This window comes from Heliconius melpomene, chromosome 19, assembly GCF_056956725.1.
Source record: "Heliconius melpomene rosina isolate 202511_hmr_F chromosome 19, ASM5695672v1, whole genome shotgun sequence".
In the NCBI taxonomy this organism is placed as follows: domain Eukaryota; kingdom Metazoa; phylum Arthropoda; class Insecta; order Lepidoptera; family Nymphalidae; genus Heliconius; species Heliconius melpomene.
This window is the reverse complement of record NC_140407.1, coordinates 16240734-16264171: the sequence shown is the minus strand read 5'-3', so window position 1 is coordinate 16264171 and position 23438 is coordinate 16240734. Positions and strand designations below refer to the sequence as shown.

The 23438-nt window shown below is 33.3% G+C and overlaps 1 protein-coding gene across 2 annotated transcripts in view; it reads left to right on the top strand.

The window, feature by feature from the left end:
* The first annotated feature begins 10465 nt into the window (after nucleotides 1-10465).
* kek2 (leucine-rich repeat, immunoglobulin-like domain-containing kekkon 2 protein) overlaps nucleotides 10466-23438 on the top strand; it is a 58088-nt gene continuing 45115 nt past the window's right edge. The window contains exon 1 of one of the 2 annotated variants that reach the window (XM_085203159.1): nucleotides 10466-10587. The gene's annotated coding sequence lies outside the window, so the exon portion shown is untranslated. Of the gene's footprint in view, nucleotides 10592-23438 lie in introns of both variants that reach the window. The other variant, XM_085203158.1, reaches the window with a different exon arrangement.

The following is a 23438-nucleotide window of genomic DNA, read 5'->3' as shown; positions in this document are numbered from 1 at the left end:
CAGTTTATAGCAGAGTATTCAGAATTTCAACATAATTATATCGATATCTTATAAATACTGTTTCCAACTATAAAACAACATATAGATCCCCGACTTAGATAATGAGATGTGGGGATAGGAAAACAATATCATTCTTTTTTTAGATATGTTTTTTCTACCTCGATGTATTCTTACGACAAGCAACTTACACACATTTACCACTTTCCTTTTAGATACAATGTGTGTTAAATAGCGAAATATAACGCCGTACTACGAATTACCAGACCAATAAATATTCCTCCATAAAGGAACTGAACCCACGACCAACACCTGCAGTTATGCACTTCGCAATAGCGTTCACACTATAAATTTAATATTTGTAATATAAAATATGTAAATCTCACTAAGAGCTAACATTAGGTAATAATAAAAAATTAAAGCTCCCAACACCATTTAATATGAGCTTCATTCACAAATGTAATAAAAAAATTTCTCTTTATGTTTATAGAATAACGAGTTCTTCCCATTTTTGCGTACAATTTCCTTGAATTAAATAATTAAGCCGCACTGTCGTTGGTCTCGTTTATACAATCCGTGTTAAGTTAATTAAGGAGAAGTATTACATTCGTTTAGGCTTGTTAATGTTTTTCCTTGTATTATTGCAAAAAAAAATCACTCCATTTTCGCGCTAGAGGCATCATCTAAGGAAAACAATAATAGTCAGTCTTTAGACATTTGTGCTGCTGCCGAGGTACGCGGGTACATATCCCGGTACGTTCATATTTTTATAACTTTAAAATGAAAAATAATCTATCTTGTATGTACGAAATAACACTTATTAAATGTTTAAAGTGACAAAAAAACCAGATAAGTACAAGTCAGACTCGCCCACCGAGGCTTCCGTACCTATTTCAGGATTGTGGGTCAACGGGAGGTACACTTTATAAAATTGTACCAACTTATTATAGTAATTTTACCTTTACTTGTCGTGTAAGTCCTCACTTCGTGCCAAATTTCATAACTATAGGTACACGGGAAGTGCCCTTTAGGTTTTATTCCGCAAATCATTTTAGGCAAAAAAGAGTGCACAAATGCTCGTATCTTTTGATTGCATTGATTTGAGCTTGATCTTTTTTGTGCTTCAAGGGACTATAGACCTAATTATTTGGTATTAATTTCAGCTTGGCACTTTTACGCGATCTTGAGCTGAGTCGAAGAAAGAAAAAGAAGAAGGAACCCTAAAAATATTACAATTTACAATTATTTATAGCTTCACGCATTTCCTGCTTATAGCTTCACGCATTTCCTATATAACAGCATGATAGGCAGAGTCAATGTGGTATTCAGATACACCAATCAAAACTTCATGCCCAAGTTTTTGATCAGAAATCGAATGTGCGACCATGGCGTTTTCATTCACACGCGGTCTCGCTGCGCCTAATTGTAAACAATCAAACTTATTTATTATTAAATGCCTTAGATAACTATAATATCGCGCAACTACAAGTTATGCTATAATTCTTTCTTTATTACGGCGAACTCCTTACCGATTGTGACCGAACTATATCAATTTGGTGGTTATTTATTTTAGTGCGGCAAAGTTTTGTAATAAAGCGCTTTGTAGGGCTCGAGAGGTTCGTGATTAGAATTTTTGCTGTATAGTATCAGACGGTACTTGCTTTATATATTTATGTGTTAATATAAATATAACATTTATAGTGAAGTGGGAAGTATGTCAGATTAGACTGCCTGTATTGTACTTTCTTTTTCCCACATGTATCCCACATGTAGCAGGGTAGACAGAGAGCCTATTGTTAAGACGCTACCCACTTTCTGACGCCGTGCTTTTGCCTCGTTGCCAGAGCCAGAAAATGAAAATTTTAAATATTTCATTTTCACAAGTGGGAATCAAACTTACTACCTGTCATAATTGCAGTCGCACACTTGTGAACTGGCCTCAATTCTAAAAGCTCTTATATTTATTTCTCTATATAAAATTTAATAGACTATAAATTAATGTCATGTTGTATAATCTGTTTTATTTTATAAAAGCCTATTCATGAAAATTTTAAAATTGCAACCAAATTATTATATATATATATATATATATATATATATATATATAACTATATAGTTTTATATATATATATATATAGTTTTTGAGATTAATACGTTAAACCAATCAAAATCTACATATTATAGATATACATTTTCTTTTCAGTTTCACGCTGCATCTCGCACACAGCAGGGTAGGCAGAGGGAACATAGTGTTAAGATACTCCGTTCTTTATTTTTCACCGAATTCTAGAAGAGTTGCGTGTTAAGTGGCGGTAGTCTACTAAATATTAAATATTTCATTTCCTCGAGACTCCATGCTTGTGCCCCCTACATAGATATACATATATGCACATAATATATATATATAGGCTTTAACTCTTGTCGTTAAGATATCAGTATTTATTAGAGCAGTAATAAAAGTAAGGACATGACCACGGGGAGCGCTAACGAGTAACACTCCTAATTCACTTATTCTGTTATTTTATTTAAGCACCGTCTAGACACCCGTCTAAGGGTAGATTTTTGATATAATTCCACGACTGTAATATTTCTAGTTATTCTTATATATTCACTAACTTTCATCTGCGGCTTCGTCCGCGTAGTTAAATAGAAATAGCTAAGAGTTGTATATGAGAATACATTATATTATAATATACTCGTAACTAAATACCCGAGGTAACGTTTATTCAGTGATCAGATACGAGTTACGCTAAAACTTTTAACGATAGAAAAACAATAGTATAGCTTATAGAATCAAAATTATATAATTTTCACGCTGTATCCCGTACACAGCAGGGTAGGCAGAGGGAACCTAGTGTTAAGACACGGCTATCCTCATTTTCCGCTGAACTTTTCGAGGTATTGCTTTCTGAGTTCCGCCAGTCACTGGCGGCTGCCAGAGCGAAGATATGAAAATATAAAAAAATAATTTTCTCGAATGGAAATCGAACCCATAACCTGTTGCCTGTACAGTCTCACAATGTGCCCCTTTCCCCCAATTAATAGTTTCATGTAAGAACAAAAATTTAATGCACCACCATCGTGTACCAATAATATTAAGAAAGATAAATGTTATATGAACCTGCGTCCGCAAGTCTAGACATTGTTTAAGCAGCGTCACACTAAACGCAGGAAGCTTGAGTCGTGACTGGTACTGGTCCGGTGGTAAGACAATAAATATAATAATAATTTATACGTATGTATGTATATGCACGTAGGTACGTACTGGTACATTTGTGGTGGTTTGGCTAAAAGTGAGTGTTATGGATCTACTTTGTATCTGATGTAGTTAAAAAGGTCAGATATTCGTAAGTAATGTTTCTAAATCAATATTAAAGAAAAACTTAGTTTTTTAAACACAGTTACTTTTGGTGACTAAGCTAAATGTCAGCAGCTTCATTATCATCCTAATTTAATCAAAATGATATCTCGAAGGGAAGTAACTTAAAATCCATTAATAATTAAATAAGCAATTAATTTATAGCCCAAGACCCCAGAGGCCCCAGACCTTCGTCATTTGAGCCAGGATTTTGAGCCAGGATTCGGATCGGTCTGGGTGCTTATAAGGGGTCTTAAAATAGTTCGTAAATTATATCTGTAAAATTGAAGCTTGCTGGTATAACATAATTTGCCCCCAATTTTAAGCAACCTTTAGGACGACTGGTAGGAGTAAAGGCCCACGTAAAGAGTCTGGCAATATTAAACATACATTTTTTATATTATTGTTAAAAACATATTTAAATACCAACACCTACAGTTGGCGCTACCTCTGAAAGAGCCCCACTTTCAAGTTAGTAAGTACGCATACAGTCTTAACTACATATTAGTAAATTATCAAAATTTCAGCTTTGCTAAAATTACGTAAGTCTGGGGGCCCTGGGATTTCAGGAATATATTTTTACACATATTTTTTACATTAATTTTTTACATTTTTGAAGTGTCATATCAAGCTTAGAAAAGAAAAATATTTTTTTTGAGAACGTATAAAAAAATTAACGCAGTGGGATTAGATCATAGTGTATACCGTTTCCAAGAGGCGTGGGTACAAATTCCACCACACAATTCTTTAAATTTTAAATAATATTAATTAACATAACTAAATTCGATCGGATAACCTTATTTCTTTTGATGTCGGTTAAAAGTTACTCTAAAACTATGCATGAAAAGAAAACGCGTCCAAAAGTCTAGACGGTTGTTAAACAAAACAACATCGGGAAGTGCCCACTGCCCCCCACTGCCCCTCACTGCCCCTCACTGCCCCTCACTGCAGCTACTACTGCTACCCTCATCTGACGGAGCTATGGACGCTTTAATCATCGTGTTATAGTATGGCCATCATGTAATATACTATTATTAATAATTATCATTTTCAATATTTTAAAGTGTTTTTTTACACTTTGGAAAGATTTTTTTAAAAACGTATATAAATTTAAATATTGTTGTTGTTGTTCTTTAATTATGGCGATCAATTTAAATATTATTATAATTTAAATAATATGACAGTAGATATTGGTGTATGGTTCTTTACTTATGGCGCTTCGAGCATGCCAGTTGAGCACATATCACTTCGCCAATGTCACGTTGTATGGAGAAGACACGGAGGAGGCAGTAGATATTGTCTTTGAAATTATCACAATTGTCAGTATTGTCAGTTGTCTAAGATATTAGTTTTTTTCTATAAAGATATTTTTTCCGTTTAGTTAAAAAAATTTTCGAGTGACAATCGATCCAACAGTTACGTCATAATTCTTAAAATCTAGTTGTTTAATTATTGATGTTGTAACATTAAAAATAACGTTAGCAAAATAAGATAAAGCGCTGCCTTAAGTACCGCCACTCCACACGCACTGCCTCAAAAATTGGAAAGAAGACGGGAATGCAGAGTCTTAATCAAAATGTGAAAATAAAGCAATGTGTTTGTTTGTTTTGTTTTATTGATCGGTCACCATCATGTAACTATTTTAAAATAAGTAAAAAAAAACAGATACCAATCCGTTCTGTTAGGCTTTTAAGTAACGTAGAAATAACTAAATTATTAAAAAATATATTACTTTAACACGAGTGGTTGTTACCATAAAATAGGCACCACATATCACAATAGCCAGAGAGAACTTACTCTAAGTTAATAAGACACTACTTCCTCCACTTTGGTTGTTAAATATCGAACCTCAACGCCGTCCCCCGACTTGTCTCCCGGATTATCCTTATAAATTATAAGTTATGGTCCCTATACTCCCGCTGCCCAATTTAATAAGATACAACGTATGTATGTGTGTGTACCAGTGTGTCAATAAAATTGCATTTTGTACGGAGTCGGGGACTGTCTCGCTCTTCTAATTAATATATATACATAGCATATATATACATAGCATGAGCATACGTGTATATAATAAAATTCCACAGTGTATTCTAGATTTGCCACTTCCAAAATTTAAAATATCAGTAAAAAAAATTTTAACAAGTAAAGTTTATTACACTGTTCAAGAATACTTAGAGGACAAACATGTATGGAATTGATGCAGGATATGCAGGATAGCTGCCAGCTAATGTAATAGATTGTACCATTGATTTTGAAAAGAGCAACTGTTGAGTTACTTGCCGGCTCTTCTCAGCAGAACTGCCTTCCGAACCGGTGGTAGCTTTTTGTTCATATGTTCATTCGACGATTCAAAAGTGTTTATTATAAGTTTATTTGAATAAAGAATATTTTGAATTTGAATTTTGAATAGCATTTACCTTTATAAAGAAGGCAAGCATTTTGTCAGTTAGTCAATCCATTATTTATTATCATAGTAAACTATGTAATTATAAAAACGGCGTTAAGTTCCGCCACTAAACCACATACGCCACATATTATTTCGATATAAATTCTGTCCACTTGTAAGTGGACACAATTTTGTGGGAAAAACGAGAACTTCAAAAGAAGAAGAAGAAGTCAGTAACGTATTACTACGTTACTATATTCACCCGCCTGATAGATGCTGTGAAGCGCAACCCATATCCCGCGGGTGCCAGAGGGAACCTAGTGTGTCTAGAAGTGTTGTCTTATTACCAAAGAAGGAAAATGAAAGATTCCCCCAAGTAATAGTTAGTTATAATTTAACTCAATCAATACCTTGTTTACCATTTAACTACTAAATTGCAAGCTTCACCTCGAACTTTAATAGGATTTGCCGCTTGTTACTATTTACAGTGTTTCGAAAAGTCTGAGTGCTTTATTTTTGAAAGTTTCTTCTGCTTGAAGTTGTGCTTACTATTTATACGAGGTGTATTGATAGTGCAAATTTTGCTTAAAAAGTGTTAGCTTAAAATAAACTTGGATATACATAAATCTAACTATATAATTCGAAAAGTATTTAAGATTGTTCCATATCGTATTTACTGTTCTAATGTTTATTAATCAAAACAACGAAACAAAAAGGTGGGGAACGAAATGATTTGACTCTAGGTCCTCTCGATCTACTCTACTAGCGAGTAATAATGTAAAACTGCAGTTAAGTTTACAATTTTATCTTCTTTATATATAAAATCGAAAGGTCACTCACTCATCACGAAATCACAGAAACTACAAGTGCTAGGAATCTCAAATTTTGTATAGGAGTTACTTATAACACGAAGGTGCTCGCTAAGACGGGAATTTGCAATATTCGATTTCTAAGGGGTTGTTTTTGGGGTCGAAAGTTTGTATGAAACTTCGTTACTACAAATGTCTCAAATTTTGCATAGACGTCACTAGGACGTAGTCATGGAGACAGAAATTAATAATAACATAGTTCACGCGGGTGAAATCGCGAGCGGGCCGCTAGTATTTTATATAAATATATCATCAAAATCTAATCTGTTGATTCGAATGATGGACTAACCTTAATTTAAATAATTTAAAACTCAAATTTTACTAAGCAAAAACTAGTATAATCCTCTTCACATATTCTGCAAAATATGGAAGATGTGAAAAACATAAATAACGACTCGAATCGAAATAATTATAATTATTTCAAGCAATATAATGTTTATTTTTCGTTAATCATTCCGATAATTCGGTGATGATAGGTTCCCTCTACCTACTCTGCTATATTTTCGATACAACGTGAAGCTGCAAAAACACACTAAATAAAATCCATTTCCATGATATAGAGAAATAGCTAAAAAATCCTAGTAAGGTAGAATGTTAATTCTATTCCAGTTACTTCAGGAACGTGCCAAGTGGGTGAACAAACACTATCGGGTTAGATTAAAAGGAAACTTTTAAAAGCCTTTCTTAGCGCTCTTAGCGAGCTGCTGCGATCGGTACGAGCCCCGGTGATAGGTATTAAGAAGTTTCGCAATTAGATCGTGCAAAATAGGTTCTTGGATAACAATACTGGATACTGTATTAGCCTGACCCATTAAGTATTGTACAAAACCTAATTTTATTACTTAACTAGCTTATACTAGCTGCATCGCTTGCGTGGGAAAAACAAAAAAATGACAAACAAAAAAAAACTAAATCAAAATCAGTACATCCGTTTGTCTGGCCAGGACAAAAACACTAAAGACATATTTAAGTATCATATTCGTGATCTATACAATTTTATTTTTTAATTTTAAAACAAAAATGCCAAAATACATAAAATTCATAGATTCTATAAAATTAAGAGAGAGGCAATGACCGTCTGAGTAAGGGCAAATATTTACACTGAATGTGCACTGTACTGTCTCAAAGACGCTGTCTAACGAATTAGACAAAGAATGCTAATGATACTTTGGTAAGAATACCAATCCTGGCACAGGGGCACAAGCGTGTGACGTAACGTGAACAAGTGATATATTAAGTTAATAATTTAGTTTCTCGCTCTGATAACAAAGCAAAGCACGGCATTAAGTTTTCCCAATCAACACGCAATGCCTCTAGAATTTGACGGAAAGTGGATAAAGCGTCTTAATGGGAACGGAGTGTTTTAACACTAGGTCACAGGGTTCCTCTGCTTTCCTTGCTATGTGCGGGATACAGCGTGCAACTACATAAAAGAATTAGTATGATTTAACACTAGTGTTAAGACATGCCATTTTCTACTTTCCGAAAATTTGCGATTTTGTCTTATTATTAGAGCGAAGAAATGAAAAACTCACAACCATCGCGCTTCGCGCTTAGTCACATGCTGCGATGTTGCACCCCGACAACATACTTATAGTATACTTGGTACCTACCTGTATATGTTTAGAAAACTATTACTTGAAAAGATGCTCTTGATTACTTTTCAACTTTTAAAGAAAACAAAACAAATTTTAAACAAAAAAAAACACCAAGCAATTGTACAATAGTTATCCGAAGTAACTCCTTACAATGATACTGTTGTCTGGACTATTACTTATTCTGTACAAGGTTCATTGCCCTCCTGCATTCGCTATATTAAAGTTTCAAATGTATAACGAACAAAAGACTAATATGAGTGGTTTCTAAAAAATAGATACTTACTTAGTAGATATGTTATATCTAAATACTTCAGGGTATCGACGGAGGTGGCACTTACAAAGGCTAAGCTTTTGATAAATATATATTTTTGTAACAAATTTAGTGTTTCGTATATTCTCTAGAAAGTTAGTGGGATTATAGGTAGTTGTGGGTGGCAATTTAATCTGCTATAAATAACATCTCTAAGATATTTACCTCATTTCTTGGAACAAGAGACGTCAGGATTGAAAACTTAAAGCAATATTTTTATAAGCAGAAATCGCAAGCGGATATTGATATGGATATATAAGATAAGCTATTTATATCTTCCCCAATATTTATACACTTAAAATTTTAGATATATAAGTAGATCGAAATTGTGGGTGCAAAATTATTATAAAATTCGAGATATAACGCTAAATGAAAATAATTAGTTCTTTCGAGCCGATATCAAATTAACATGCATAACCGATATCGGTATTTAAAACACATGGCCCTCTTATTGTACGAGGTGGTGTCCGGCGGTGATCAGTAACCATCAGGTGACTCACTCATTTATCTTGTACTTTCCTTAAAAAAAAATAATTTAAACAACACCCAACAGTCTTGATGACTATAACATGCAAAAGGCTAATATTAATGTATACAATTAGGCTTTGAAATGTCTGTCTAAAATAAAATATGTAATGTCTAAATGTTAAGATGTTAATGGAGTATTGCATGGATTGGCTAACTAAACTAAACAGGCCTACGCAAAGTACATAATATAGGGTTTAAATAACGCGACAATTTTCATATAAAATGCAGCAAAAACAGTGTATGTTTTAAAAGTGTTGATTTAGAATTTTAATTACATTTTTTTCTTTAGAGGAGCGGAACCTTAAAAATGTGAACAAGAGGTTAAAAGTACAAAAACCTTTATTAACCAGTTAAAGTCGATTATTTGCTTTATTTAAAAAGAATTCTTTATTAGTGCTTGGAGAATCTTCCATTCATTTCGTAAAAATGCTTGGGATTAAATAAAAATATTCCTGATCGATCAAACCAAAGTCAAATTGTTTTATACAAGTGAAGCTGGACAAAACATATTACATTACATGAATTAATATTTATTAATTATTCTAATATTATTATTTATTTATTATTATATATTATTTTATTAATTTGTACGACTTAAAAATGTGCTTCGAAAAATAAAATAATCTACTAGTGTCTTAGCTAACGCCATTCCTAACAATTTAATTAATCTTAGCATACCTTTGAACTTGATCTTGACACTTGATTATTTCGTTTCACAAAACCCTATTTTCATTTAATTACTGTAGCTTACAATAAATCTCTTAATCTGTTTTAGTCCAACCTCTCACTAAATAATTAAAAAGTGTATTACTTATGACCTTTAAACTATTTGTTTTATTGTTTCTATATATACTGCAGTGTTTTGTATTTTAGAACAAATGTAAGAATTATTTTTATTTCCAGGCTATGGCAAAACAAATTGCAGCGATGAGTTACAATCGACACGCAATGTCTCAAAATTGGGAGAAAAGCGGTTTATGGTGAGTTTTCACACTAATTCGTCAATTTTTATGCTATTATAATAAGGTCAAGATGTTAATCTTTAAAAACCCTCTAAGCTTCAAGCTTCAATTGCATGGCAGGAAGAGGGAACATAGTGTTTCACTTAATTCACAAAAAAACATAACTCTACATCATACAAAGGTCGTCAATTCGTACATAAGAACAAAAATGTATCAGCACGCTGAAGCTTGAAAGGTTCAAGCGAGGTGTATCACCAATCAATACAGGTCATCGGAACTCAAACAGATAATTCGAATCGCGACGTTGTAATTGCGCTTTTGCTTTGCATCAGCAAAGATAAGTGGGCAATCGTAGAGAAAAATAAAGTTCCCGGCTTTGCACCCCCAGCCCTCGTCTCGTGCTGCGCCCCCCACCGCCTCGCGCCCCTTCGTCTCGTTCAGTCTAACGCCACCCTTGGTAGCGTAATCACGTTGTGTCCCTTTAAAGGAGAATGTTATACAGATATTATGTGTGTGTGATTTTGTAGAGTGATTGTGTGTGTTCACATACGAAAAAGTGGATTTTTCTAAGCATGTTTTGTACGTAAGTAATATTTTTTTAAATTATAAATAAAGAAAATACAAATTTAGCGATAAAATATTGATTTGTTTTGAATAACACGAACCTATTAATTAATTATTATGATTGTTTCATGTTTTGTAATCTAAGAAATTAAATAATGGAAGTTTTAGTTAAGGGATGCCATAAAAATTGAGCGAATCATATAGAGCTACACGTAAGAGATGTTTGAATTATAGAGTCATCAACGTTCATCCTATCGTTACATCTCTAAGGGTCCGTCCTCTCTGCTGGGGTGGTCACGTATACAGCTGTACGATTTATAATCTAAGAACGAATGATTATTTAGAATCATTTCTAAGTTGTAACAATATTTAAAGACGCTTACGACTGTCTCTAGCATAGCTAAATAGTAATTAAAATTACTGTAGTTTCTGTATTTGAGTAACGAAAATTATGTTAAATAATACAATAAATAGAGAATAATCATTATTTACACAAATTAATATAGAAAACGAGTTGTAGTACATGTGGTTTGTTCTCGTAGGTTTCCCTTAAATAAGAAATTCATGAGTGCAGATTGAGCACACAGAGATCGTATTTGCTCGTGGGATGCTGAATAAGAAACAGGCACACGTAAACGTGACATAAGTGAAAATCTAAGTCGTCGCTTTGATATGAGAACAAGCAAATATTCGAGGTGCATTGATTTTGACTCTTTAGGTTAGAGTGATATAACTCTCTTTGTTTAACTCAAAATGTTACAAAGTGACGTATTATTATTACGTCCTTTTTAGACATTTAAAGTAGATTCATTAAATAAAATACCTTTGACAAAGTTTACAATGATTGTTTTACTCTAAAAATAACATAGTGACGCATCACTACGACTTCAATTTTATAAAATACGAAGAGATCCTTTAATGATCTAATCCTGATCTATTTTTGATTCATCAAATAAAATTCTTTGATTTAAATTTCATTAATCAAATTTTACAGCTCGAATTTTTACTTTCACTTACAAGTTATTAAGGCATATTTAAATTTAGCAATCAACAAGCATTTTACTGTGTCTTATTAATTTTAGCTTCCGGTTCACAGAATTTTCCATACTATTATATACCGCTTTTATTAGGGTTCAATTTTCAGAAAAGCTTTGTTAGTGGCAGTAAAAGTGATAATAGCTATCTGCTATCTGCATGCCAAATTTCAACTCGATTCGTCCAGTGGTTTGAGCTTTGCGTTGTTAGCTGAGTTAGTCACTTGGTGTTTTATGTTTTTTACTCTCACGCCTCTACAGCTTTTTTCAAATAGTCAAAGAGAATTTATTGTTCTGGCGTACTAGTCTGATGTTGATGGATGTTGGGTGTTAAGTGGTGGAAGCCGTAAGCGAGGAGGCAAAGCGGGGTGTTGAGATTCGGAACGGAAGTGTCTTAATGAGAACGGAGTGTCTTAACACTAGGTTCCCTCTACCTACACAGATATATGCGGGATATAGCATGAAGCTAAAAAAAATTAATAAAAAAGTGTTAATATTAAACATGAAATAAAAGAGTAATAAATATAAAACAATATGATTTTTTAAATACATTATTAGATTCCCAACACTAGAGAACTACTTATAGATGAAGTGCGCGCGACGCAGCGGGAATATTTTAAGCTCTAAGAACTTATTGAATTACCCCGAAGAATGTCTAACGAAGTTAACTTGGCTCGGTATTGATTATATTTTTTATTTCTATGGAGACGGACGCAAGCTTCGACCTAATCTATATATATAAAAGGACTTGTCCTCACTGACTGAGGTAAGACGCACGCACAGCCGTAACCGCTGTGCGTAGAAACATGAAATTTGGACAGATGTTTACTTTCGTAATCTGGACATCCACTAAGAAGGGATTTTGAAAAATTTTAACCCTAAAGGGGTGAAATAGGGGTTTAAAGTTTGTATGGAAAAAAATTTAAATCAGCACCGATTTTTATAAAATTTGAAATTTAGACTCTTAAAAATATTTCATTGAACACATGTTTCATGGTTTATTAGAATTCACCCTTAAATAAGCTAGCGAAGCTGCGCGCGTCCGCTAGTATGCTTATAATAATCAAGTATGAATTATAGCTATAGGTACCCAACTGAGATATTCAGGTGGACATTCTGTAACTGAATAACAGTAATTTCAAGAAGGGCAAGCCTCCGTCAAAAAAAATGTTCAAAAAGTATAATTTATATTTAAAGTATATCTAACGAATTTACTATTAAGTCAAGATATTAGAAAAATATTTATTTGTATTTGCTTTTGCCAAATGTTACCAAAAAAGGTCTGAAATATCATTTGTATAGAAAAATTGACAGTGTATATTTTACAATACGTTCAACCAATTTTTATTCTTTTTCCGTATTTTTAAAAGCAACGTGTTTTCACTTGTATGTTATTTCCCAGTTTCCACATTGTAGCACTATTTTGACGTTGTTAGGTCAGTATCATCTTGTTTTACAGGTACAAACAAAATAGTGCGCTAGTTCAATGTTTTATATGAAACTAATATTGGTAAACGCGGAATAAACAATGTTTTCAAACAATTAATAGAAAAGAAGAAATATTAATGTGAATGTCAATCGGCCAATTAATAGACAATTCTCTTGATTGTATCTATTTAGTTATGTAGAAGATATTTTGAATCGGTGTGATTACTTAATCGTGGTACGTCACAAACTTCAAAGGTTCATTGCGAAGCACTAAGAAGCTCAAAAAAGTAAATTTATTACTTAAGCTATTTTCTCCACAGTATAGTCTTTAAATTGATGTATTTCAATTAACCATATTATTATTTCGTCGACATGTTTACAAAATAGTTTACATATAACGTATGTAGGTGGCTGTTATCAACATTTTTGTAAACAAAACCAACGAGCAACGTCGTTTATGAATAAAACATAATAATAAAATGATTTAAACGTTTTTGTCGTTTTTTCATGAAAATATCTTCATTTTGTGGCAAATGTTATATTTTAAGATTTATTTTTATTATCTTCGTCCAGTTATATTTATAAGATAGCGTTTTTGCTCGTGGATTCGCTTCGCTTTATCCCAGATATAGCAGAGTAGATGGAGAGAACATTGTCATGATATTAATAACGTTCTTCGTTTTCGGCCGGAATTCAAGACTGCGTGTTGAGTGGCTATTATACAATTATTTGTTGTTTTGGCTCCACGCTACATCTCACATAAGGTAATGTAATAATATACAGTATAGGGTATATAAGGTAGGTAGAGGGAACCTTATGCTAAGATCCTACGCACCACTCAATTTTCGAAGCATTGCTCCTAAGGTGGCGGAACTCCCTCCCTCTTTATTCTTTCTCTTTGTTGGGTAAATGCACAAAAATATGTCTTTACAATTACGCATAAGATAATATAATATTTATTATTGTCTGACAAAGAAGAAGCTCGAACCTAAAAATTTACAACAAATATATATTTGTAACGCTATACCTGCGGTCAAAGCTACCATGGATGCTTGGAATATGTCATACACAATCCTTCGTTATATTCATTTGACCAGGCGGGAGATGCCGCATATAGTGTGTCTAATGTACACATGTATGTAAATTCTTATTAATAAGTATAATATAGTAGAAATACATATTATGTAACGTAAAAGTCTATTAAAATGCTAATAAAATGATAAAAAAATCTCATAACGAAGTTGCCTCTAAGTTTTTAGTTTTCATTAACTTGTCCAATATTTAAAAGAAAGTCTTGTAAAGTAGAAATTAAGTAACTAAGAATCTGGGTTGGAAAAGTAATTGAGCTGCGTTGAATATTTTACAAAATTTATATTACTTTTAACTTTATTTCAATGTAAATACGTAAAAATATTAAGAGAATTAGGAACTATATATATTGTTTTTTTTTTTATTTTTGCAGCTTCATGTTGCGTCTCGCACATGACAGAAAAGGCAGAGACGTGACTCCGTCATCCTCCGTCTACCATGAGGACACTTCCTTTCCTCACTTTCCAAATTCTCGAAAAGCATTTGATATAATTCATACTTACATATAATTAATTTCCATAATAAATTTAACTTACTAGAAGGTAAACCACGAAACGACAGAGGACTATGCATTGTTATGTACCAAAGCCATCCATTTACTATGATATCTCCTTTGATGTCGCTCCGACTTAATCAGATAGGTATATTTAATTAATTACGTCTTACCTAATTGTGTGTTAATGATACAATAAATTATTCTATTATCATCTACAAGACGGAAGTTGGTGAGACATTTTTCCGTTTTTATCGTCCCGTATCTTAAAAATAAATACTAACGGAATTTTTATAGGATTTTTTATCTCTGGTCTGTCTGTACGTCTGTCACGATCATTTCTTCCAAGAATACGTGAAAATAAAAAAATGAATGTATCGATCATTGACATAAATTTCAAATTTGTAAATCTCCAGCCTACTGCAGGTCTACTTACTACTCGTTCGTTTCGTTTTTTATAGAATAGATAAAATGAAACTTCTGAGTATATCATTACCAGATTATGTATGCTTACTGCTACAACGAGGGCAACGTGTGAAGCTAAAAATAATTCATTCGTATAAAGGCTTCAAGAGCTTTTGCGGAAGGCTCTTCAAAGAAGAAACTGTATATCAACCTAGTTTGACGTACCCCGGGATAAGAGATGGGGGTTGCAAGAGGACGACAAATGCAACTAAACTACAGCTTGTATGCAATGTTACGTTGCGGACTTTTCAAAAGTTAATGTAAAGTATCGAAAAAGCTGTATGTCTAACCAAATATATTTGGTAAATAAAATTTTCATGTCTAAAAAATAAACAATAATTACTCAATTACATTATTATTGCATAAGACATAAATACATGTATAAAAGCTGGCATTTCCAAAATTTTCATTTCCAAGATTCTCGCGAAAACACAACAATTCAGCATTTGAGGTCGAGTAGCAAGTACACTTACTTATGTATATCTCTCGACTGTAGAGGTTGGCGTCGCCCCAATTTCGATCGTATGGCTATGATACTTTTGATAATAATACCAGCAGACGCCTGTCTGTACTTCATTGAAACTGACATGTCTGTTCGTGCTGTTAGTATAATATATATTGTCTAAGCTTTACACCCGATGGTTGTGAGTTGGATTTACATTCGGGATAGTGGACTATTTTTATTTCTTCGCATTGGTAAGGCAATGAAGCACGGCGTTGAGGTTCGGTACTCAACAGTATACCAACTAACTAAAATATACCAATTCTTCTATACCGTACTTGTATCCGCATAATTTTCACCCTCGTCTGTTGGTAGAGTTCACAGTGAATTGTTCTGTTATATCCTCAAGAACAGCACATTATATACAGTCTAAAATAAAACAAATATCTAAATAGCTTTTGTTATACCATTTTATATTTAGTTTAAATAATATTTTGATAATTAAAAAATTATTTACTTTTAATTTCTCTACAATCAGCAAAACAACTAAAGTAATGAATATTGATACAAAGAAACACAAGGGTCTCAAGTGGAATCAGACCAGTAAACTCGAACAACGCAAACATTTTTCAAATTTATACTCATTCACAACAACAATCTGTGGAATGTTGTTGAGATGTTATTGAAATTATTTAATTAGTATGGCCTCAATACCGCACCAGAAATACTAGCTTGTACTTGTGACTTTGCCCCCATATTCAAGTGGAAATACTTATACGTAGCTATGATGCTCTATGGCCACACGACGTGTTCTAAGTACAGGGGGTTTCTTCGAAAGGATTAACTTGATGATTATAACATAGTCCTTCTCAATTAGCAACAACTACGTATAAAAAACATAAAAAATATGGATTTGGCTTGATTTTGTAAGATTACCAAATGCGATATCAAAGTTTGTATAAATGATTCGATTCGATTTCCTTGCCAAGTGTAATATAAGTTACCAGTTTACGTTTTGTATTTATAAATATCGCAGTGAGACAACTTTGCTTTGTGTTCTATTTGCATGATACTTTTACATTTTATTAATTAACACGTAATGTCTCTAAAATTATGTGGAAAGTGTCAAACGTAGTAATCGACTTCAAAGAGTAATAAAAAATAATTAAATTCTGTAATATTTATCATACTTTTATTTATTTGTAGTTCGGTCTACTAGTTATAATTTTTATTAGATTAATGCAACGCCACGTTAATAAAAACAAGATACAATCAAAAGTGGGAGCTGGAGCTATTTGGAATTTATACACAGTTTATAATATTATATTTTACTTTATAGTGGGACGACGCGCGTTCGCGTTTCGTTGCTCCATGAATTATTTATTAAATTTAGTCTATGCAAATAGCATACAATGATGAAAATTATTTAAAATTTCTATCCCTTACAATCCTGGGACACGGTGGGAGAAAAATATTTCATATTTTATGAGGAAGGGAGGAGGAACTTTTAGAATTTATTATTTCTCTCCAGTCTTAGCGCGCTTAGCGAGCTTTCCTATTTCAGATGAAAAAATCTATAATATTGGCGTCCAAATTTTAGTTTATGTATAAGTCTTCTTTTTTAACACAAAAATTGCAATTGTAGTTTTTTTTTTTCAAAAACTTTCTACGAAACATTACAATAAAATTATAAATTCCAATTTCAGAAACTAACAATTAATAGTTGTTAGCCGGTGGAAATTGTTTCACAGCATTTGACTATAAATGTGATTGTTATAGGTTACGTTCCCATTTTGGCGAATGAATCAAATCCATTTTCCCAGTCTGACGAGACAAATCGTAGCGTTGAGTTCCGCCTCGGCCTCGGCTTATTTCGGCCTACCTCGATATACGAGAAAAAGAGTGAAGCTTCTTTATCATCTTTCTTATTTCACGCTTAAAAATATACAATATTTGCCTAACCCCATTTCCCTTGTATATGTATATGCATCCTCTATGCACAAATAGTCTACCGCAAACTATCGTTCAAAGCCAATTGCTTAAATGTTGTAGTCTGTAGGCATATTAATTGTAAAATAAAGTGTACTTATTACTCACGTAAAGACCCACCTTGATGGAATTAAATTACTTCGGGATTGGTTACAGGATTCCTGAGAGGATCGAGTGGTTCCGATGAATCTTCAGCTTAGGACGTTATCTTTAAGGAGGCTAAGTAGTCAAGAACTTTAAAGACAGTATATTTTAATAAACTTAACTACCACCTAGTTGTCTTGTAATTGTTGTTTTTGATATGCATATTTCAATGATAATAACTTCACGTTTTTTGTCGTATAACATTCGGGTATGTTTAGGGAACCTAGCCGCAGGGCACTTCGTTTCTATTCTTCCTCTAATATTCAGACAGTCTGTTCCCCATAATGCTTTAACATGTTATATTAAAATAACTTCAATATCTAATTACGATTATGTATCAGTTTGGTATTAAACTATTGTATATTCTACTACATGTTAAGTAACAGTATTATAGGTGCTTTATAGTAGTGATTATTATCAATAACCATTTTCGATCAATGGACAGCATTGAAGGCTTATCTCTAAACTAAATGACGTGGACTCTACGCCTCTATTGTTACGTGAGTGTTACGGAATATAAATACGTTAATATACGTATAGGTAGTGTTGTTAGTTACTCAGTAAGTGACAGGCAACGAACAGGCGATGTGGATTTAGAAAATTCAAATTTCCCATGTATGTGGGTACTGTAGGTAGCACTAAGAGAGGATTTCCTAAAATTGCTACGGGAACGGGAAAAAAAAATATTTTTATGTTATGTCAAGGCGATTATTATTAATTTTGTATTTTCATTTTCTTGCTCTGCTAACGTTGGTATGCGCGTTGTTGAGTTCCGCTTCTCTGTTGAGAGGCAATAAGAATGAGGCAATGCTTCAAGAATTCGGCGGAAAGTGGGGAATGAAAGTGTTTTAATGTGTGAAAGTGTCTTAACACTAGGTTCGATACAGCGTACAGCTGAACATAAAAACGTGACGATCGCGATCAGTTTATTTACATAAAACTCTTTCTTTCGTAAAGCAGCATTTCTGAGAGATTTTTTCTTAATTTTCTTCTAATACGAAACAGTTTTTATAAACCAAAATCTATTCTAAACCTTTATTCACGCTATAGAGGCTTTTATATATACATTCCAACAGCCAAAGCTCATTATAACGTCAGGTAGCGTAAACGTAAGTCTTACAGAGCCCACTCATTAACTACGTGAGTACGAACAATTTATGATACGTCGAGACAGTTTTATATATGACTGTGCTATAAACACTGTTATTAAACATTTGAAAAAAAATGAATGAATACGAATTCATTATATAACTTTATGCCTATTTCAGTGATGTTTTGCGTGGCTTAACGCTGTATCCAGTATATATTAAGATAGGTAAAGCGAATCTTACGTTAAGACTTAGTTTCCCACTTAGTTTTACATGCTGACTGGCGGAACTTACAATACGATACGATGCTTTGTCTTGACATAACGTTTCACCTATTGGGAATCGAACTCACAACCGTCGCGTTTATACTACAGTAGACTTTTTAGAAACAATTTATATTGTTAATAAGACAATACTACTATCGACTATCCGGATACCATTGAACGCTCTCCCATCATTTAGCGGCCATTGTTGCTTGCAATTATTAATTCCATTTCCTGCCACAATATTGTTCCTTTCTGCTCCACACATTACACATACATACATCCTTTTATATCTTAATTATTCAGTAACTAGATCGTAGCGCATTCACCCATTAACCGTAAATTTAATGATGTTCGACATACGCACGTGCCTTTACATATATAATATGTTAATGAAATGATCATTTTCTAGCTTAACCCTATATCCCGCATATAGAGTGGTGGAATTCAACGCCGCGCTTCGCCTCGTTACCAGATAAATATTTAAAAATATTAAATATTTCTTTTCCTCGGGTGGGAATCGAACCCACAATCTGTCGCGTTTACAGTCGCACGCTTGTGCCATTGCTCCACAGCTGGCCTCCATCTATTAACTTAATGGTATCGTTTTATTAGTATCAAATTGTTTAACATGAAATCTAGTCAAGTAGTCTAGTCTATTATACTAGTCTATGCTAATATTATAATGATGAAGGGTCCATTTGGTTGAACTCGCTTATCAAAGGACTTAATATTTGTTTTTATTGATTATTGTATTGTATGTATTACGTTAATAGTTTGGGTGTACATTTTACTTAAAGGTAGGTAGATTACCCGAGGCACTTATAATGTGTCATACACAACTATTACTGATTTCTTAATAAATATAATTAAAATCATAATATTATGAATTGTTACTATAATATTTAATTAAATTTGAGTTGGTCTTTAAGTTTGTTTTCAGTAAATATTTTTTATAAAATTATGATAAATTAAATTTTGTCATGTTATGGTAAGCTTCGATCATGTTAGCTTTCTCTAATAGAACAGAATATGTTGATAAAATTAAGGTTATTAGGGTGTGTGACATTAGTTGGTAAGGGCCGTGTTGTTTTAGGGAGATTGCTGATATTTGATGAACTCTTAACTTATTTGTTACTAGTGGAACCGGACGCAGGTACGCCCGCTTGAACTATACGAATATTTATGAAATATATTTATGAAATTATTTTCAGTTTTCAATTGAGAGATGCGTTAAGCAAGCTTATTTTGGGTGACGTTTTCTAACAACCAACTTTTCAAATCGTTGCTTAGCAACGCGACGGTTGTTATTAACATGGCGGAATAAATTGCATGTCAAATTAATAAGTATTTTAATATATGAGTATATATAGAAAATATTACAAATATAAGAAAAAAAAGTATCCTATGTTCATCCCGAGACCCTCAAGTATCTCTGTATGAGTATTTAATCACAATTAAATTAGCGGTTTAGCCCTGACTGCGTAAAAGACAGACAGACAGACAGACAGAGTTACTTTCGAATTTATAATATAGGTATGGATTACATAAGTGACGGGCCAGTACCACTGCCACTGGGGCGCAAGCGTATGACCGTAAACGTAATAAGTTGTCGGTTCGATTCCCATTCGAGGAAATTAACTATTAATTTTTTTCATATCCTTGCACTGGTAACGAGATAAAACTGAAGCTAAAAAATACTAATTTTAGTTTATTTTACTTCACGCTCTGTTCACTTACAACAGGGTAGGCAGAGGGTACCTTGTGTTATAACATTTTGATTTCGACATCCTGCCCAATTTTAGGGATAGTGACCGAACTCAACATTGCGCTTTATTTTGTTAGCAGAGCGAGAAAATGAATATGCTTCATTTTCCCGATTCAAGGAATGTCTCGAAAAAATGGCAGAAAGTAGAGAACGGAGTGTTTTTGTTACTAGAATCCCTCTGCCTTCCCTGCTGTGTGCAGGATACAGCTCGAAGCTGACTATATTACATCAATATTTTTAATGTACGTAGTGTGGTACAGTGTACAGTGGTACACGCGGCCAGAAACACCTCAGACAATTTTAGTACGTATCATGCAAATTTCTTAATCCCGTTTAAAAACGTTAAAAAAGCTAGTAGAAACATAATAAAAATAGATTGACACGAACATGATGCAGGCACAGAGGCTGACCGGACGCGCGATCGTCACGGCCTCCATCTGAGAATGAACTGAGAGCTAAATAACGAATGAGTGAGCTAATGGAGAATATTATATATAAAATTATTCTTAGTGAGACCGTCGTGGCGCGGCGGCACATCGTTTGAGTGTTAATGACGGTTGTGTGTTTATTTCCACTCGTAGAATAGAATCATTTTGTGTTTTCTTGGCGCAGCGTTAAGCTCCGCTATACAATATGCAATGTTTTGAAAACTGGGCAGAAATTGGGAAAGTTGAGTGTCTTAATATTAAAAACAACTTAATATATGAAATTGTCTGAACACTAGTTTCTCATCTATATTTAGGAGATATCCAAAGCATAAATATACCTTTAATATAAAATGCCGGCGTTATCGTTATTTAAATACTGACATCACAAAAAAGGTTTACAAATTTGTTCTATACACAAAATATATCATGTTTTCGATGTAAAATTACTTTTCCAATATAACACATATTGAGTTTAATGTTGATAAAGCAATTGGATGAATTTTACTGAATCACTATATCGTTAATTAAGTAAACAGCGTAACCGGTTCCAAAATAAAAACGGGTAAATTAAATTCTTATTTTTTGTTGAAATTTGGAAATACAAATAAGTCAATTGAGCCATAGTGGCGCAGTGGCAGGTGAACGCGTTGGTTGTAATTTCGATCTCCAATTGGAGATATTATTTTTTCACTTCGCTGTGGCGCGGGTTGTTGACTGTTGCCAAAAACCAAGCAATACTGATTTCAGTATTGCTTGGTTGCCAGCGGCAAATAAAGAGCGGAGTGTCTTGACACTGGATTATCTCTACCTATCCTGTTATGTGGGAAATCAAATAAAATTCTCACTTCATTTTGGCAATAAGTAGGTATTTATTTTATTTATCGAAACCATAACAAATAAATAATTAATTGTAAGGCGAAACAATCTTATACTCCTACAAAGCTTTTAAAGTATCAGTGACATACAAACATTCAACAAATTCTAAAGCTGATTGCTTAACACATTTCTGGTACACAACCAATTGAGGAAGGCAATTCACGAGCGCACAATAAAATTTATTAGTTGAGAATTGCGAGCCTACAAACCTACTAAATTCCTGGCAACATTTAGGGTAAATCTCCTTCCCTTCCCAAGTGAAAGGGGTGTGGGTAATTTTTTACCCCAAAAGTAGGGGCCTACTACCACCACATCGCGTTTTACGACTGTCGTTATACCGATTTCACTTGCTAATCTTTGTTACAATTCTATCTGGCTGCCTCGAGCTTTTCTTCTCGTATTTTTTGTGGAATTTATATGGCGTAGTAGAATGTATGCGTTTAATATATTTAGGGCAGCAGTAGGTTCAATTAAAAAAGTATTTCACTTCTTTTTTAGTTTTTCGTAAAGAAAAAAGAGTAAGTAGGTACCTTTAGAATTACCAAACAAACAAAAAAATACTTGACTTAAGTATTTGATAAATATTAATTTAAAAGTTATTTTATTATCAAGTTAAAAATGAAAAGTTTATTTGTGATATATAGAAAAAAATATATTTTTTTAATTTCTCACTTTGCCTCTAGCTGGGTAGCCAGGGGGTCAGATGTAGGTGGTCTCTGCATATGTCTTTCGCCTCGCTCACTGTCATCAACTGTATGTTGACCACAGTGGACGAGGCAAAAGACGTATGCGTGCTCTGCGGATTTTTTTTATATCTCATGTTATATTCCATATAGCTATTTGCAGCTCCGTCCTCCACCTCCAGCTGTTCCAGACATAGCGTGCTGGGTGCCCAACGCGGCCGCGTTTGTCGCCATTTGTCACACCAGCGGGAAGACACATAGTAGACCATTAATATTTAGACTAAATTAACCAATTATTATACTCTAAATAATATTATAACACAGGAATGGCAATCTATAAAAAGTGTTGCAGAAATTGAAACTAGAAAACAAGTAAAATATTTATGTACCTATTGCTTTCTAGGTTAGGAAAGAAATAATAAGGTTAAGTCGTAATGACATATTTACATACATTTATCGATACAAAAGTGGCTTAATAGGTATTTTAGAGCGTTCTGTACCTAAAAGAAAAACACTTCGTGACTCAGGGGCAAAAGGGTGTGACGAAACAGTTGTGTATTCAATCCCCACTCGGAGAAATTAATCATTGTTTATGAATATTTTTATTTCTTATCTCTGGCACCAACGAAAAGCCCGGCGTTGAGTTCCGCCACTCAACATGAAATGCCACGAAAAA